The sequence below is a fragment of the Peromyscus californicus genome, unplaced genomic scaffold (assembly GCF_007827085.1).
Source record: "Peromyscus californicus insignis strain IS unplaced genomic scaffold, ASM782708v3 Scaffold_3__1_contigs__length_106647218, whole genome shotgun sequence".
In the NCBI taxonomy this organism is placed as follows: domain Eukaryota; kingdom Metazoa; phylum Chordata; class Mammalia; order Rodentia; family Cricetidae; genus Peromyscus; species Peromyscus californicus.
In genome coordinates, this window is record NW_026294551.1 from 28,635,601 (window position 1) to 28,654,325 (window position 18,725).

Below are 18,725 nucleotides of genomic sequence, written 5' to 3' on the forward strand. Positions count from 1 at the left end.
GTGAAAGGGACGAATGGAAAAGGCCATGGAGGGGCACGGCAGCTCGGCTGATGGGATTTTTTTTTTAAAAAAATTTATTTGCTTTAAAAATATTTGTTTTCTTTATCATTATTGTGTGTGTGTGTGCGATATATGGGGAACATGCCCGTTCCTTGGTACGCCCATGAAGGTCAGAGGGCAACTCTGTGGAGTTCATTCTCTCTGTCCACCTTCCCAAGGGCTCCAGGATGGACCTCAGCCTGACAGGCCGTTGTAAAAGCTTCCCCCTCTGAGTCATCTAGCCGGCTCTTGTTTACCTTTTTTGAGACAGGCTTTTACCAAGTAGCCCGAGCTGGCCTCAAACTCCTGATCTTCTGGTCTCTGCCTCTTGAGTGCTGGATTACTGGTATGCTCCACTTTGCCCACCTTAGAGAATGTGATTTCAAAACAAATACACAAAAACCAGAATGTACTTTTAGGGTAGCTGTAGATTCATAGAAAAATTAAGAACACAGTATAAGACTTCCCCGTGCCCTTCCCCACCATGGTTTCTCCATCAGTGACATCTTTCATTTATTGCCATGAATGACTTTTTCTCTTTTGAGTCAGAGACTATATAGCCCAAGCTGGTCTCAAACTCACCACCCTCCTGCCTCAGCCTCCCAAGTGTTAGGGTTTCGGTGAGTGTCACCACACCCGTGGTGATTATTATCCATAGAAACTTCTACAGTCCTTTCCCCAGACTTCCTTTGTCCACTAGTCCCTTTCTGTTCCGGGACCCTCCACACACCGCATTCCACCTCACTGTCCTCCTTCTGGAGGCTTCTCTTGGCCAAAGCTCGTCTCACACGTCCCATGCTTTTGATGAGTCTAGTAGTTTTGAGGGGTCCTGGCCAGGTATTTGGTAGATGCCCTTAAATCTGAATCTGCCTGCTGGGAGCTGGGGATGGTAGAATACCCCCAGAACCCCAGTATTTCAGAGGTAGTGGCAGGAGAGTCAGACGTTCAAGGCTATCCTCAGTTACACAGTGAGTCCAAAGTCAGCCAGGGCTACGCAAAACCCTGTCTCAAAATATCCAGAAACACAATTCAAATTTTGTGTTTTTACCTGCTCTTTCTTCGCATGACTAAACTGGGGGTGTGAGGCCTGGGGGGCAGGTGCCAAAAGGGCTTGCCATTTTCTTTACGACTCGGGCCACAGTCCTAACTTGACCACGCTGCTGGTGGCCTCGGCCCTGGCTGGTACACACGGTAAAGCCTCTGCTGAGGAGGCCCTGCCGTTCTGTGCCACACGACCCCCGGGCTCTTCCCTCCCGCTGACGGCCTTCTTCAGTCACTTATTGTCACAAGCCGGTGGATGTTTTACATCTGGGTTATACAACCCAGCCCTCCCTCCTGTGCTGTGCAGATGCTCCAGCACTGTTGAACACGCCCACATTCAGGTGGCTCTTGTCTCCAGCCCTTCCCCCAGCTCTTCCTTTCTGATGCTGTGAGATACTCCAGGCTCATCCTGCACATTTCCCACCCTCATCTAAGAAGCAGTCATTTCTCCAAGAAGCCGTGAGTCCTTTCATTACAGAATGGTTATCGGAAAACAAGATCCGGGCACTGAGAGTGATCTTTAGTTTTTAACACGGAGGTCACGAAGGAAGGCTGTCTGGATAAGAACCCCGACGAAAAACTGAAGAAGAGGAGGCGCAAAGCATGGAGCTACTTGGGGGAAGGAGGCTCCAAGAGAGAAGAGGCCGTGCAAAGGCCCTGAGGCAGGTACACGGGTTGCGTAATCACAGAACAAAGCCAGTAGCTGAACCAAATGAGCAGTAGAGGAGATGGGGTAGGGGGCAGGTAGAGAGCTGGTAAAAGGCCATCACAAAAGACTTGGCTTTCCTCAGAAGGACGGGGGACCAGGCAATGGCACGATCTGCCTCACTTCTTAATAAAATCACTCTGGCTATGAAGCCTGGAACAGAAGGAAAGGAGAGCCGCTGCTATCATAAGCATCCAGTGAGTGCCAACGCCGGCCGGCGGGGACCAGGCCCGAAGCGGGGCTCCCGGGCCCAAAGCGGGGCTCCTGGGCAGCGGGAGGGATGGCTCAGCGGCTAAGAGCATGCACTCTTCTTGCAGACTTGAGTTCAAGTCTCAGCAGCCACATCAGGGGGCTCACAACAGCCTGCAACTCCAGCTCCTGACGGATCCAATTCCCCTGGCCACTGGGCCCCTGGACATAATTAAAACTAAACAAGATTTGTTTCAGAAGAAGGGCTTCCATGCAAATATGTGCTTTTTTTGTTATTATTATTTTCTTTTTTGAGACAGGTTGTTGCCATGTAACCCTGGCTAGCCTGGAATTCATTGTATGGACCAGGCTGGCATTGAATTTGATGACCGTTCTGATTCTGCCTTCCAAGTGCTGGGATGACAGGTGTGAGCCATCTGGACCCACCTGAATACAAGCTAAGGCAGAGTTGAGGGCATTTTCTGGCATAGACCCCGGGTGGGCACTGAATGGAGAGCACTAAGTTCTGCCTGACTATGTAGGAGGAGGTGGCTGTGCTTAGCCAAGCAGGGGGAGACTACAGGCGTGGTAGGTTGGAGACTGGCCTTCTGAGCATTCCAGACTTGAGGGGCCCATCATTAACCCACGTGGAGATGGCGAGTGAGCAGTGAGAGGTGAGGGGAGCTGGTACAGACCTCCAGCCTGAGGAGGAGAGGGTGGGGCTGAAGGTCTGTACTGCTGGCCTGGGCATCCCGTGTGTCCACCGGCTTTAGGCCTGTAGGAGCTGCTCAGCCTCAGTCTAAGCCAAGGAGCCCACCTCAGCCACTAGGGCAGGGAGGTAGTCTGGAGGACAGCCAGTCTTTGCTTCATACTCCAGCAGGGCTTTGTATGACCACGGAGTGCTCAGGCATGCAAATGTACCCTGCTAGACCTTCTCTCTAAGGGAAACACGTGTCAGCGCGGGTCCACCTACACTTGTTGAGTGAAAAGATGAAAGGGTGAATGAATGAATGAATGAATGAATGAACAAATGAACATCTCTCCCCTCCTAGGGCTCCCAGGCCTGGCTCCATTCTCCTCAAGTCTAACTGACTTGGCTCAGTTCTCAGACCTAAGTGGACTCTTCTGCATGAAAGATGGGAAAGAAATTCCCCAAACCTCAGCCAACCATACCTCAGACCTGGCAGAAACCTCCATCATGGCACCACTAGCTTAGAACCCGGGCCTCTGCTCTTCTCACGGGTGCCCCAAAGCATCCAGAGGGTTCTTGCTAGAAAAACACATTGGTGGCTGGGTGTGGGGGCACAGGTCAGTAAGACCAGCATCCCAGAAGCTGATGCAGAAGGATCAAACGTTCAAGGCCTACCCAGCCTGCATAGCAAGTTCAAAGCCAGCCTGGGTAACTCAGCTGAGACCATAAACCTCACAGGCAGAGTGCTTGCCTTGTGTGGTGAGGCCCAGGTTCAATGTCTAACACTGTAATAAGCAAATAAGCAAAAAGCCCAGTTCCCCTTAACCCTTAAGATGGAGGGTAAGGGCCAGGCTCCGAGGCCTCCCTTCTAGGCTTTCTCCTCCAGAGAGGTGATTCTCACCCCATCCCACTGCAGCAGCCCCCACCTCTACTCTTATAGCCTCCCATGCACCCGTTCACACTTGCCCCTCTCCCAGCGGCAATAAACTGTTTGGAGAACCAGCTATGAATCCTGGGATGCTGGCTGCCCCAAGGCCTGGCTCTGCCTTGAGTTGCAGGTGCATGGTGAGCCTTGCGATCTGGGCCTGGGTGCAAGATGGAGGCTGCAGGGGCAAAGAGCAGTCACGGAGGTTATGGAGCATGCTGAGGGTGCCTGACGACTTCCTGGAAGATGCCATTGCTGGCCAGACTCTGCCCAGCTTCCAGGCTGCCTGACGGGAAACAAGCTTTCTCTGTCCTGAGTTTGACCTACTAGAGATTCAGGAAACAGCTACTGGCTGGCGAGACTCGTTAGATTCCTCTAAATAGTAGTGATGGTGACTTTCCTTTCCTTTTTGCATTTCTCTGCTTTCCGCTAAAAAGAAAAAAATTTAAAATTTGAAAAAAAAAAAAAAAAAAAAAAAGGAGGCAGGCTCTCTTTTGAAGGAAAACCAAAGACTAACACTGGGCTGTTCTGCCCTAGTGTTGGTGAGAGGTTAGCACCCCTGTATCAGCTGAGCTAGAGAGACATGTCTGTCCTGTGGATTTGAGAGCAGAGGCTGGAGTGGGCCCAGTGACACTCTGCACTGTTGCCAGGAACTGGAACCCACCCCAATGTCCATCAACAGTCAAATGGGTGGCTAAATTATGACAGGCACACAAGTGACAAGTGACCTCTGAGTATCCTGGGACTGCCCGAGACGTCACGGCTGGACCTCACAGACAGGACACTGAGCACAAGAAACGTCATACTACACAGTGGGTACTGTGCAACTCCATGCCACATTTGTGAAAAACTGGCCACAGCAGCCTGCAGGGCTGGAGAGCCAGCCGGCTGCATGGGGGTCACCCTCAGACTTGTCAGTGGGAGGGTTTTTTGATGAGCTTTTGGTGTTGGTGGGTGCTGATTTGAGGGATGGCTTCTTGCTTTTTGTTTTTGAGCCAGGGTTTCATGAGTCCAGGCAACCTCAAATTCTGTATGTAGCCAAGGATGACCTTGAACTCCAATCCTCTACTGGCTCTACTTCCTGAGTGCTAGGATTAAAGGCAAGCTCTCTCAGTGGTGCCAGAGATGGAGCTCAGGGCTTCACAAGCTAGACAAGGACCAAGTGAGCTACATCCCTATCCCGGCATCCTCTGCCCAGGGCTGTGTTTTGGTCTGGGTACTGGCCACATGGCTGTGATCACCTTGTGTTATGTCCCCCAGCTGAACACTTTTGTCTAACGGTTGGCCTGTGTGCTTAACCCCCTTCCCTCAAAGTGTGTTTTTGTTTTTTTAAAATAGAAGGTATGTCTGGCAGTGGTGGCTCTTGCCTTTAATCACAGCACTCGGGAGGCAGAGCTAGGTGGATCTTTGTGAGTTCAAGGCCAGCCTGGTCTACAGAGTGAAATCCAGGACAGGCACCAAAACTACACAGAGAAACCCTGTCTCGAAAAACCAAAAAAAAAAAAAAAAAAGGTATAACCCCCACCCCCACCCGGCAGGTTAAATCTTCCTCCCTTTTCTGTGCATAAGGAGGTAGGGAGTTGTGTCTACCTCCTGGTGCACAACCGGCTGCCAGATTGTTGTCGCTAGAGTCTGTCTGTCCACTTAGCTTTCCAAAGTGAGACTGGGGACTCTTGTTTCCATCTAGCAGAGAACACATGCCCCTGGGGTCAACTCCGCATCAGATCAGGCCTCTGGAGGTTGGGCTGTCCCTCCCAGCCTGGGACACTCTGGGCCTCCCTGCCTCAACTGGAGCAGCCCGAGAACTGGCTTGGTGGGGCGGGGTGCAGGGTACAGGTACCTGCGTTTGTGGGCCTCATGCTCAAAACGACCTTCTGGTCTCTTCGGAGGGACAAAGGTACAACTGCCTTAATTTAGGTTGCAGGGAAGCCCAGGAAGCCTGGCCTGACCTTGCGCGCCACCCCCAAAGGTCAGTTCTCGGGGGTTCAAGTTCCCGTGGTGGCCGGGAGGCCAGAAATCAATCCGGGCCGGTCGGCCAGGGAGGGGCGGGGATGCAGCGGGCTGCCCTCAGCAGCCTGGCACGGTTATTTATAACCGTGGGTCGCCTTACCTCCTGACCTTCAGCCGGGAGCAGCCAGCCACCGCGATTAGCATCTCTCCCGCCGCCCACTGCGAACAAACACCCCTCTGTGAGGTCTCCGGGAGGGCCTGCCGGAAGCAGGATGTTGACCCGTGGCTCCTCAGGGTGGATCCAGTCCCATGTGAGTGGGGAGGGGGGGTGCGCCTGCGGGAAGGTGCTGCAGTTACTCCTGTTGCTTTGCTTCCTGGGTTGCAAATGTTCTGGACTATTCTGGGCAGCAGTTTTATTTACAATATAGGACTCCCCAGCCTGGGTCTGCTCCAATGGGTACCCGCTCTGAGCCAGAGAGAATGAAGCGGGCAGTCCTGGTGTCTGGAGTAACTGTGCAGATGTGACCTTTGGTACCACACTGCACATTGGAGCCAGCTCACAACCATCACACAGAACTCCCAGACCTCCCCTGGTTGTTGGTGTCCCGCTGGACCCCAGAACCCCCACCAGTGGCCTGGGGGAGGGCAGGGCAGGGGACACCACCCAGTTTAGTCATTCATTCAGGAGTTTTGTTGGGTCTCTAGGCACCTCCCAGGAGAAGTTATTGCCTGTGGGGCTGTCAGTGGAAAGTCCACAGAGAAGCCTAAGGCGGGGCAGTGGCAGAAGGGATGTGTGAGACCTGGAGGTGGACCCCAAGACAGGGAGGAGGGGCACCGAGGGGCAGGAGGGAGGCTGAGTATTTATTTGCCAAGGACACACACGGCCAAGCTCAGCATCACATTCTAAGCCAGCGAAGGCTGTGGCTCCGTAGCAGGGCCTCCCCCAGGATAGCTTCCAATGACCTTGCCCCCAGCACAGAGGGCGAAAGTCTCACCCAGTGCCCATCTGGGTGATGGACCTGGAGAAAGCTGTGGACAGGTCAGGGGCAGCTGGTTCTGCCCTTTGAGAGGCTTGGGCTCAGTGTGGTAGGAGGAGGACTGGGTACAGTTTTGTTCTGTTGAGACTGTATCTCACTATAAGGCTTTGGCTGGCTTGGAACACCATGTAGACCAGGCTGGCCTCAAACTCATTTGGTCTGCCTGAGTGGTTAAGGACTAGGGCGCCACATGCAGCCTCTGCCACAGTCTTGCACACCCTGAAACACTGACAGGACTTCAGCTGTGGGACTTAACCCTCCCTGCTTATCCTCTCAAGGCCCGTTTCCACCAGTGGGCAGGGAAGGCATTAACTGATTGTGAAGAACAGTCTCAGCTTCTGCTGCCTGTTCCTGGGGCCCAGCCGCCTTCTAGACTAGAGGACTACCACCACCCACCGCCCCACATCCCCACCCCACTTCTAGACTAGAGGACCACCACCACCCACCGCCCCACATCCCCACCCCACCCCCACGACTCCATCCCCCATCCCCCTCTGGCTCAGCCTGCATGTGTCTTTCGATCTAGTGAAGTTCAAGGGACAGATCAGAGGTGCACCAGGGGCTGGAGTGGCCATGGGTGGCCAAGAAATCATTGCACAGTATGAAGACTGGGGTGTGTCCTTTGTAGGAGGTGCTGTGCACGGGGGGGGGGGGGGGGGGGGGGGGGCTGTGTTTTGGATCTTTGTGGGGGTGCAAGGAAGAGAGTATGGGTAATAGTGTCAGAGTGTAGGGTACGGGCAAGAGTTACAGGAGTGTTTTGGCAGGTGGGGCTGGGGGCTTCAGGCCCTTCGAGGGCCTCTCCCTCATGACCAGTGTGTGGCAAGTGGGCCCTGACCAGTCAATGAACTCAGGGTCTGGAAGAGTCAGCGGCTTTTCCGACTTTTTTTGCCAAATGGGATGTCAGCACTGGGGAGGGGCGGGGCAAGAGAGAGAAGGGGGATGCCGCCGGCCGGCCGGCCCAGCAGGCTGGGAAGGTGCCAATGACTTCATGACAGCTGGCTGCAGAGCAGCTGGCTGAGGGGGCGGGGAGCTGGAGCCTGCCTGGGCCAGGAAACCTGCCCCCTTGGCCACTGGTCAAGGCCAAGGCTGCTGTTCCTTTCCAGACAGGGAGAGGCAGCGTGGCCTCAGTTCCCTTCCTGGGGCCTCCTAGGGGCAGAGCAGGGGGCCTCCCCCCACTGCACACCAGCCATCCTGAGTAAGGACACCTGCTCCACTTTTCAGATAAGGAAACCGAGGCTTACTGAGGCTCACTGGGGATGGGGGGGGTAGCACGTTCCCTGCTGCGCCACACAGGGGCATTTAGCCACTAAAGACTGAAGGCCTGCTGTGTGTGGGCTACAGGCCTTCTCTGAACCCCTAGGCATGAGGCTCTCAGGTCCCCCCAAAGGAGCTCCTTCTTGGGGAGTGCCTGCACATATTTTCTTCTATTTGGGGAGCAGGCAGTCAACATCAACAGCAGTATTCCCCCATCCCCGTAAATAGAATCGTGGGCGCCCCCCTACCCCAGGCCAGAGGCAGCCTTCTACAGCAGACTGCTCTTTTCCAGCCAAGGCTTCACTGACTGCTGGCACAGACTGGTTCCTCAGCAGGGTTGGTGGGACAGCAGATCACAGACCTGGTGGGTGTAAACCGGCCTTTGTACCCACAAGCTGAGACCAGCTTTTGGGGGTGTTCTTTCTTCCACGTTTTACTAGTTTCCCATAAGAATAATGACTGGCCTACGTATCCTTTGTAGTTCATAGAGGACTTTCACAGACATTGTCTGGGTTAGTGCTTACCTAGCCCCGTGACAAGCAACTCACACACCCATTTTATAGAATAAGAAACTGAAGGCAAAGAGGGAGGTTCTGGATGAGGCTCAGATCACAGGCCCAGGAAGTAGCTGGCGCTGAGGCCTCTCTGACCCAGACACCTGCCACAGCAGCAGCCTTCTCAGGGAGCATGGCAGTCATGTGACCGAGAGAAGAGACTGGGTCCTGCAGCCAACAGCGAGCCGTGCAGCAGCCCTGTGCATCTCCAGCCCGGAATATGTGACGCCTCCTCCATCTGCTTGTCCTGTGCGGGGTGGGGAAGGGTAGTGGCACAGGGAGGGATTAACAGTGAGGCAAAGGTGACCAGGGCTGCTGAGAGCTGGCCGTGGAGTGCTCAGGAGGGTCTCCCAGAACAGGGCTGGTTGTGGTTGGCGCTGAGCTCCGGCCAAGGAGCGGAAGGACCAGCATTTCCTGGAACAAGAGTCGACCAACAGTGCCTCGGGCCAGCTGCTGCCATGGGTGGCTCTGTCTGGAGCTGGAGGGGAAAGGACAGTATATAGGGAGGTGTGAGATCCTCTCGAATGGAGACAGGCTCTGAAAGGCACTTTCCTCAGAGTGGGACACTCTCTGCACCCAGCAAAATGAAGGCTGGTGCTGCTGGTGGAGATAGTGATCAGAGAAACTGCAAACACTGCGGACCTACAAGCCACCCGTCCCTCCAGGGGCTCTCGGTAAACCTATAATGGAGGAAGCTGTTTTATGTATGTGGAGGGGGGGTCCCCACTTTCATTAATTTTTCTGAGACAGTCTCATTAGGTGGCACCGGCTGGCCTGGCCCTTGTGATCCTCCTGTCGCAGTTCCCCCAGTTTTGGGTTTACAGGTGCCTCCTGCATAAAGAGATCTAGTTTTTGGTTGAGGAATGGATAGCTAGAAAACTTCTCCTAGGCCCTAAGGGAAGGGAATGGGATCATACCCTGCCTCACCCCTGCCACTGCAGAGCCTAGGCTTCCTTGGGGAACCTGAGCAAAAGGAACATTCTAGTAAGTGTACTGGGAATTCTGAGAAAAGTTTCAGGGCCAGTTCTCCATGCCATCTACCCTTGACTCCTTTCTGACTGGGAGCTGGGAGGAAATGTTCCCTTAAACCTCTCAGCCCTCCTCGGCTGTGGCTGCCTCCCCCAGAGCCCTCAAATAATCCAGACCCTGCAAGGAGACATCATGGGTACGGTTGGCTGGCTGCCTCTCTGAGAGGGCATGTCAGTAATGTCAAGGCCAAATATAGAGGGAACCAGATACCTCATGGGCCCAGGGCCCGGGGAGCCCCAAGGACTCCACGGTGCCTGCCCCACCCCCAGCTTTTCTGAGCCCTCCCCCCCCTGCCCCCCAGCTTGGGCAAGCAGCCAGGAGACTGGCATCCCCTCTCCTGGCCCCAGCCCACTAGGGGACATGTCCCAACAAGTCCGAGCACAGCAGGAGGCTGGCTCAAGGGGGTGGGGGCAGAGTTTGAGCTGGGCGTGAGCGTGGGGACACCTCTCCAAGCCCTTTTACAAGCGTACCTTCCCACAGGGCTCTCAACACCAGGAGGCCAAGAGGAACCACCCCTGTCCTCTGTTCTTTAGCTTCCCCCAGAGACCAAGACCATAAAGCTGGGGTGGGGGAGACCAGAAAGCCAGGCCAAACCCCAATAAACTGCTGGCCGAATCGAACTGCAAATAATTAGTCCCAATTGCCTCCACCCTCCTCTCTGGGGAGTGAAAAGTCAAAGGGCAGAGTTGCTGACGCAAATGTCAGGGGAGACATGTGGAGGCTTGAAACAGCTGGGATCCTGCTCCCAGCAAGGTCACTAGAGCCCTGAACACTGTGTCCCCCAGGGCAGCTGGGAGAGCTGTTCTCAAAGCGCTTGAGATGAGGGGGCTCTGTGGCTTTTCCCTCCTGATTCTGAGGTCATTAGAACCCGATGGAGAAGGTTAATCAGACTCTTGGGAAAAGACCTCTGTCTCCTGTGAGGGGGATCCCGGCTCCAAACCCTCTTCTAGGTTGGACCTCCTGTGGGCACGCCTTGGCATCTCTACCAGTCTGTGCACAGTGGTGACCCCCAGTGGTCAATGCTAGACTTGAACTTGGGCCTGGGCTGTTACCATTCAAACACTGCAGCCTCAGCCCCAGGCCAGGGAACCTTGGACACAGCAAGAGCAGCCTGGGGATTTGGCTTTGGTCAGGGACATTTACCAGGTCTTAATTTTTCCTCATTGAATTGTGGCTAGACCTCAGCTGAAATATCCCCCTGTTAGCAGATCAGGGTCATCATGGCTGTGGATGAACTCATCATCTCCTGGCTCCAATCCTGCTCCTCCTCCGGACTTCCCTGTTTCCATTAATAGCACTGCCACCACCCAGTCCCTGGAGCTCCAAACCTTGTCATCGTCAACCCCTCCTCTCTGGACTGGGCACCTGCCCTGCCCCTCCATCTTCAGCTAGTCAGCCTTTTGCGGAGCGGCTGGTGTGCTCAACAGCACCACCCAGAGGCCAGGCCTGATCACGTGACCCAACACCTGCTGACTGTGTCTTGGGGCGAGTCTCAGCTTTCTCGGCTATCACCTAGTGAGAATAATCATTTCATAGGATGATGTGTGGCTCAAGGGACAGAAAGTACCCCGAAGCCCTATCATGGAAGTTCCTAGACAAAGGAGAATTTTACACATCATGTCCTCCAAAGCCTCCGTTTTACAAATAAGACCCAGAGAGCCAGGGTAGGAACTAACAGGGGTGCTGAATACTAAGTGTCTTTACAACACACTGCAGAGCTAGCCACAAGCCCTTGGAAATTCCTGCTAGTTTTAGTGTTTTTCCCGCCGCCGCCATCATCCCATCCCAGAACCCAGAACGAGAGGCTGCCTCTGCGTTCATCCCGCTTCAGGGGCAGGTTCACCTGGCAGGTATTGAGGTCACTTAGCTATAGGAAGTAATTCTGAGATGTGACCACCACAGGTCACATACAGCAGTCTGAGTCAAGGCAGCCCATCTGCGAGGTTCTAAGTGAGGCTGAGCACACAGCCAGTTGCCTGAGGGGATGGCCTTGTGTCAGCCGTCCAAAAGGGTAGGGGTCTCCTCCTGTGACCCTGCTGCCTCTTCCCTGTCACTCCTACCCCAGTGTCCATGGAATTCTTAGGGTCAGGAGCTGGATGACCCAGCTTACTGCTATCTAGTCCTGTTTCCCTGTGGGCAGATGTTCCTTTCATTCACCCTGGGGATAAGGACCTGGATTCCACACGTTCCCTTCAAATGAATAGTAAGAGCCACATCCTGGGAAGAGGGTCATAATCATTACCAGATACCCAAAGGGGTCTTTTATCCCCAAGAGGCCACAGCAAGAACATGGCGTAGAAAGACTTTTAGAATGAAGAGGATGGGCCATCCTCGAGTCCTTGGTCACCTGCCTTCTAAGACCATGGTTCTCAAATGGATGGCTGCTTCTGTTTCCAGGGAACATTCAGTAGCATCTACAGACAGTTTCTGTTGTCACAACTGGGGAGTGGGTACTGCTAGCTGTTTTTAGTGGGTCAGGACAAGAACATTGTTATGCAGCCTGTTAGCGCTCAGGGCAGACCAGGACACAGCACAACCAGCCAATGGGCACAGACCTGACCTTCACAGACTTTGTAATGATCCTGGTGTTCTTGCCCCTCTGCCCAGCCTAGGGAAGTTCTAGAATAGTCCATGCTGACTTCTCAACTCTTTCAACAAGGATAAATAGGAGGACACCCAGGCCTGTGTACTCACATTCCCATTTCTTGAGCCGTGCGTCCGCTGGATCTGCATGTCGTCCTTCATGAGGGGAAAGACGAGACAGTGAGGAGCTCCCTCAGCTCTCTTCAGAACCAACCTTCAACCCCAGGAGAGACGGACTTGCTGAGGAGCAGAGGCACTTCAGCCTCTATAAACACCGTGCCTATATAATAACCACTGTCTTTTCCCTGGGACTGGCTAGTGTCCCCAAATGGAATTCCGGCTGACCCCAGCTGCCAGGCTGGCTCATACAGCTCTGCTATCAGAGCATCTCACATTATCCAGGTATCTGCTCGAGGCAGCTGACAGCAAGTGACTCTAAGACTCCACTCTGGCACTGCTTACCTTGTGGGGCGGGGGACACACAAACATGCCCACCCTCTGCCTCAACTTAATAGAGGACACCACCTTCCCCATCATGGGGATGGTCAAGCTATTGGAGAGTGGCACCACTGGGCCTGGCTCTGGACACCCCCCCACCCCCCCTCACCCCCCCACTACCCCCCGCTGTAGCCTCTGAGAAGCCCAGGCAGGTAGTTTTCCAAAAGATGCAGCAATGATGGCAGAGCCCAGCCCTGGAGGAAGAAGGAGCCCGCTGAGTTCCTAAGTGCAGGTGAGGCTCTGAGGGATCTGGGAATACAGAAAAGCTACCGCTTGCCTCAGGGGTCACCCCTTTTTGGGATCATGCCCATCTCCTGGAAATCCCTCCCTGCTCCATGGCATTCAATTTTTACCTTTGCTTCCACTGTGTGTGAGGGGCCATGGCCGCCAGCCTGTCCCAGTGTTCCACCTAGCGGGTCACCCTCACTGTCTAGCAGTCTTCTAACTATAGAGCCCCAGAGTTGGGGAGGGACAGCGATGGCCTGGCCTTCCTGCCCGAGGGGTTCCTGCCACTGCAGTACTGGGCCAGGACCCCCAAAGAAGGGCTGGGAACCTGACTGCTGCTTGAAAGGGGTCTTTGCATGACCCTCAACTCTCTGGCTAACCCAGCCCCTCCCCAGCTTTCCTTTGCCCCAAGCGACTTTGCCTGGCTCTTCCCTTGCATTATCAGCGTGGTGTAGGGCTGTCAGCTGGTGGGGTCTGCACTGCCGCACAGGGGCCAGTGCAGGGTGGTACTTTAAACATGGGGATGCTATTTCCCTAGGGGCACTTCGGCTAGAGTTTGGGGCACTCATATCCACCCTCCGGAACACGTGTGAATGCTCTGAAGCATTAAACTCTGAGCTTGAGGCTGGCAGTCACTGCTGTTGAGATGCTCCATCCTTCAGGCCTGTGCCTGCTTTAGATAGAGGTGTGGCCCAGACAAGCTCTCATTTGGCTGGACTGTGAGAAGACCTCAGGGAGGCTGCAAGTGCCTCACCATGGGCTCTGCAACTTCCTGCGTACTCCACATAGCCTCCACCCTCTGACCCTTTTCTGTCAGCATCCTGGACGGGGAGTGTTGGTCAAGCTGGTCTCCCTCCATGGGGCTGACAGTCAGACCTCACTCGCCCCAGCCCTCAGTGATATCTGCTCTGTCTTTCTCCTTAGGAAGATCCACTAATACGTAACTAACACTGGTCACAGATGGTGAACACCCCCCACCCCAAACACACATACGCTATCCTAGAACCTATCTGACCCAGCACCGCAGTGCAGACCCCACCAGCTGACAGTCCTAGACCACGCTGGTAACACAAGGGAAGAGCCAAACAGAGTTGCTTGGGGCAAAGGTTTTTGTTGTATTTTAGAACTGAAAACCAAGGCTCAGAGAGAAATACCAGGCTAAAGCAGTGGCCACACAAAACAACTTCGGAGGGGTTCATGAGCTTCCTGGTGGCAAGTGCAGTGACTAGCAGGTCCCTGGGAGTAAGCTGAGGAGGGAGTATAGAGAGGAGAGGGGAGTGCAGCCTGGGAGGTTTATTCTGGGCACACAGATGTTCTCCCTCTAATCCTTACCCCCTCCTTTCTTTTCCAGCAGCAGCTAGAAAAGCCAGGAAATAGATGTGGATTGATGGCCTATAATGGGCTTAGTTAGTGCTGTGACCTGCTGAGTTATGTAACTCCTATTTATTATCGGCTTGGATGAAGTTTCCATTGAAACAACTCACTAAGCTGATTCTGTGACATTTCCTTTAGCTTCCCCAGAGGCAGCAGCAAAAAATTCCTCTGCAACTTCAAAGACCAGAAATTATGGCATGGATGCTTTCAAAACCCTTTGGCCGATGTTTGTCTTACCCATCTCGAAATCTGCAACTTCAGCATCAGCCCCATGCTTGGGTCTCCTGGATGCCTAGGCTATAGGCTGCCTTGGTGGAGCTGAGCAAGGACATTTTCCTGCCTCTAGTGAAGGGGTGAGGAGAGCCAGGGCAGTGAGAAAGCACAGCAGCCTGGTGGGAAAGGCACTGAATTAAGAGTCAAGAGTTCCAGGCTCATTTTCTGGCTTGCTGGCACTTGGAAGGTTAATACCAATGTGGCGCCACCTTGTGCTGAAAAGGAAGAAGAACCTGGTCTCTTCAAAGCACAGTGGGTCTTCTTTTCCCACTCCTTTCCTGCTCTGGGAGAGGTGGAGACTTACACTCCAAGGATTCTCCCTCACTAAACTTCATCTCTCATCCCATTATCTCAGCTGCTAAAGGGGCCCTAGGAAGAAGGTGTCTAAAGGTGTTGACGCTTGCCCAGGATCATCTCCAAGATGCCTCAGGAAACACAAGTGCTAGAGATGCCCTTGAGAGTCAGAAAAGCATGCCTCTGGTGAAGAACGCCTTATGCTGCCGTTCCTAGTTCTTTGTGAAGTCCTTGGTCGCTTCTCGAAGGAAGCACAGGTGGCCTACACACACACACACACACACACACACACACACACAGAGAGAGAGAGAGAGAGAGAGAGAGAGAGAGAGAGAGAGAGAGAGAGAGAGAGAGAGAACGAGAACCTGTCTCCACTGATGCAGACTAAAACCAAAGAGCATGGAAGGCCAGTAGCTGAAAATTCACTCCCAAATTGGACCTCAACCACAAATCTTTGTCTGGGATGAGCCAAAGATTGAAGGTAGGCTTGTTGAGAAAGGGCAGTAGGAAAAGAAACTTAGGCAACTGCATGGAAGGATACTGGTGTCTTGTTAATTGTTGAGTAATACACGATCTCATGAGCTATTGCAACAAAGAATCTCGAGACCATCACTGTGGTGCTGATGAAAAAAAAAAAAAAAACAACAATCCAGTTTCTGAACAGTTACTCCATTTTTGGTTGTCTGCACCTGCTAATATCTCCAAAGATGCAATTTTGCCTTCTTGCTTGGGTAGAGTAACGCTAAGCTTTTATATCCTATCAAAAGCATAGACGTCTCCTGGACACCGTTTCCCCACTCTGGTGTGCATTTGATGTTACTATTTTACTTAGTTCTGTGTCTGTTCTCCACTCATTCATATGTGCTGAGCTTGGCTTGTTATAAAGCATTATAGGCAACAGGTATCAGGCATGTTGAATGGTATCTATTGTCAACTTTATCACTATTTCCATGCTCCTCTCTGTCGTCATAGAAACGGAATCAGCTCTTAGATTAATGTAAAATGTAGTCTTCCTGTGTTTAATTTTCAGGATCAATCTCCTTTTCCTTAAACTGGGAATGGCGAGCAACAAGAAAAGGTCTCTGACAGGAAACAGAGTACCTCTGCTTCTCTGGGAATCACCAGACTTTTAGGCCCACACAAGGCTTAGAACACTGTAAATAGATGGGACTTCCTGCAGTCAGTATTCTTATTTTAAGTGGACAGCATTCTAGTGTCACATGTTCAACTCCTGCTTTGAATGTACAGTCACAATACTTGATTACATGTCACCATTTCTGAGTCAGCGTTCCCCATCAACCTATGTTCCTTGAAGGTGTCTTACTCATCTACACATCTGACCTCTGGGACCCCCGAAAGCCAGCTTCTGAATGCCCTGCAGGGTTGGGGTGTGTTGCACTGTACACATTACCTCATTTAGTCAAGTGAAGAATTATGGGGTATTATAGCAAGGGAACACAGTAGTTATGTAACAAATTAGCAACCAGTGGACCAGGACTCCAACGCAGGTCTCACCCCACATGTGCAGCAGCCTCCATGTCCAGTTAATCTGGTTTCACCAACTGCTGAGATGCCTTCTCATCTGTCAAACCTGTCTATCAAAAGGCAGGGTATTTTCTATGGCCAGGCCTCTGGATCACGTGGGGTCAATAGTGCTCTCCACAGGGGGTTCTCTGAAGATCACCTGTGGATCTGTGGGCACATACTCGGAAAAACTAGTTGTTACAAAAATGATACTATGGGCTCAGTGGTCGAGAGCACTGGATGCTGTTCTTCCAGAGGTCCTGAGTTCAATTCCCAGCAACCACATGGTGGCTCACAACCATCTGTAATGAGATCTGGCGCCCTCTTCTGGCCTGCAGGCACACATGCAGGCAGAACACTGTATACATAATAAATAAATCTTAAAAAAAAAAAAAAAGAAAGAAAATGACACTAGGCATGATCAAGAAAAGCTAATGGGCTAGGCGGTGGTGGCATATATCTTTTTACTCGGGAGGCAGAGGCAGGTGGATCTCTGTGAGTTCGAGGCCAGCCTGGTCTACAGAGCAAGTGCCAGGACACTCAGGGCTACATAGAGAAACCCTGTCTCGGAAAAAAAAATAAAAAAAACACCAGACAAACAACAAGCAAACAAACAAGCTAATGGCCTCTTCCTATGAAAACCGTAAGAAATTGTCTTGCCAAGCAAATACAGGCTCATGACAGGAAATATCGCTTACCCCTTTAAGGTATCCTAATTTTCAACTGCCCTTGAATCATTAAAGGACTATGAAGCTGAGGTGGGGGGTAAGCCTCACAAAGTTACCACACAAAGACCCTAACTGGCCAAGAATAAATGAAGCTTTGTCTCCTGGGAAACAGGATGTCTGGGACTCCAGCAGGGCTGCTCTCATTCTCATAAGCAAAACGTTACCAACTTGAAGATCCCAGAATCTCCTGGGTAACGTGAGAGGAGACAAAGAAGGGAAAACCTTACTGTGCAGTAGCTCCCTCTTCTGGCCCGACTGAGAACTACAGCCTATGGCGAGACTGCTCTCCCAGAGTCAGGGTGTATTTTGTCCTCCTGTTGATGATCTTTCGCGGCCTAAACTCAGATCGCAGCTTTTATCTTTGTAGGTGGAAGCTGTTCTGTTGCTTTTAGCTCACCCAAAAGCAAAGACATAAATTATGTGGATTCAGTGTCTTTTGGATAAATTGGTAATTCTAAGTATTCCAACCTTCCCTAACCCAACCCACTGGATGGTCCAGAACCTGCCAACAGGTATGTCTCTTGTTCTGTGAGCTCAAAGCCACCTAGTTCACACAGCAAGGTCCAGGCAAGCCCAGGTCACATAAGTGAGAACCTGTTCCAAAGGAATAAAATAAAAAATAAAGGCTAAAGGTTATTATCATTATGAAGTGGAGGTGGTAGCAGCCTCTGCCAGGAGTGAGCATGCAACTTTCACTCCTAGACTCAGGAGGTGGAGGCAGGTGGATCTCTGAGTTTGTGGCCAGGAGGAAGAAGAGGAGGAGGGAAAAGGAAGAAGGATGAAGAAACCCACCTCTCTTTAAATTTTTAAAATTACCCCCTCCCTGTGTGTGTGTGTGTGTGTGTGTGTGTGTACACTTGTGTACATGCCAAGGCCAGAAGACAGCCTGTAGGAGTTGTCTTTTTCCTTCTATCATATGAATGGATTACAGGAACTGACTGAGTACCTTTATCCACTGTGCCGACTCACTGACACCAAATCTCATCATTTTTGAAAACGTAATCAAATCATACCAAATGCTGCACACTAAAAGTGTACTTACACTGTGTTGCCATGGACCCCCTTTATTTATTATATTTATTTATTTATTAATAATTAAATCACTCACTCAATCAATTTATTATTATACAGTGTTCTGCCTACATGCCAGAAGAGGGGTCAGATCTCATTACAGATGGTTGTGAGCCACCGTGTGGTTGCCAGGAATTGAACTCAGGACCTCTGCAAGAATAGTCAGTGCTCTTAACCTCTGAGCCATCACTCCAGCCCATGGATCCCCTTTATAATCATTCATGTTTTCACATCTTTGAACAAGTATATCACATGTGTCATTAAAATCCACATTGTGCTGGGCAGTGGTGGTGCACGCCTTTAATCTCAGCACTCCAGAGTCAGAGGCTGGTGGAACTCTGGGAGTTGGAGACCAGCCTGGTCTACAGAGTGAGTTTCAGGACAGCCAGGGCTACACAGAGAAACCCTGTCTCAGAAAACCAAAACAAAAGTGGAAAAAAAAAACCCAAAAAACCAAAAAACCACACTGCAACATGTTTCTGACCACTGACGGTAATCAACTGCAGGAGGCTGAGTGCAGGTTTTACTCAACACTCCTATCTGTCAACTGAATGCCCTCCTGACCACGTGTCATCTGTACCATGAGCCACAGACATGTCCCCACTGCTCACTTTTAGACAGTGCCAAAGAACAATCTTGGCTCTCAGAAATGACATTTTATGGGATGTATTATTGGACTTTCTGGTAAAAATGAAGTCTAGAGCCCTAAGAAAGATAAAAACAAAGCACACTGGACCTCA

General features: G+C 52.0%; 1 long non-coding RNA gene across 1 annotated transcript; it reads right to left on the reverse strand.

Annotated features, from left to right (window-relative positions):
- Positions 1 to 293: 293 nt before the first annotated feature.
- Positions 294 to 10,948, reverse strand: LOC128122774 (uncharacterized). The gene is made up of 3 exons (XR_008222490.1): positions 10,744 to 10,948; positions 5,702 to 5,875; positions 294 to 405 (listed from the first exon to the last, which is right to left on the reverse strand). It is a non-coding gene; the product is annotated as an uncharacterized LOC128122774 (long non-coding RNA).
- Between the last annotated feature and the right edge of the window lie 7,777 nt (positions 10,949 to 18,725).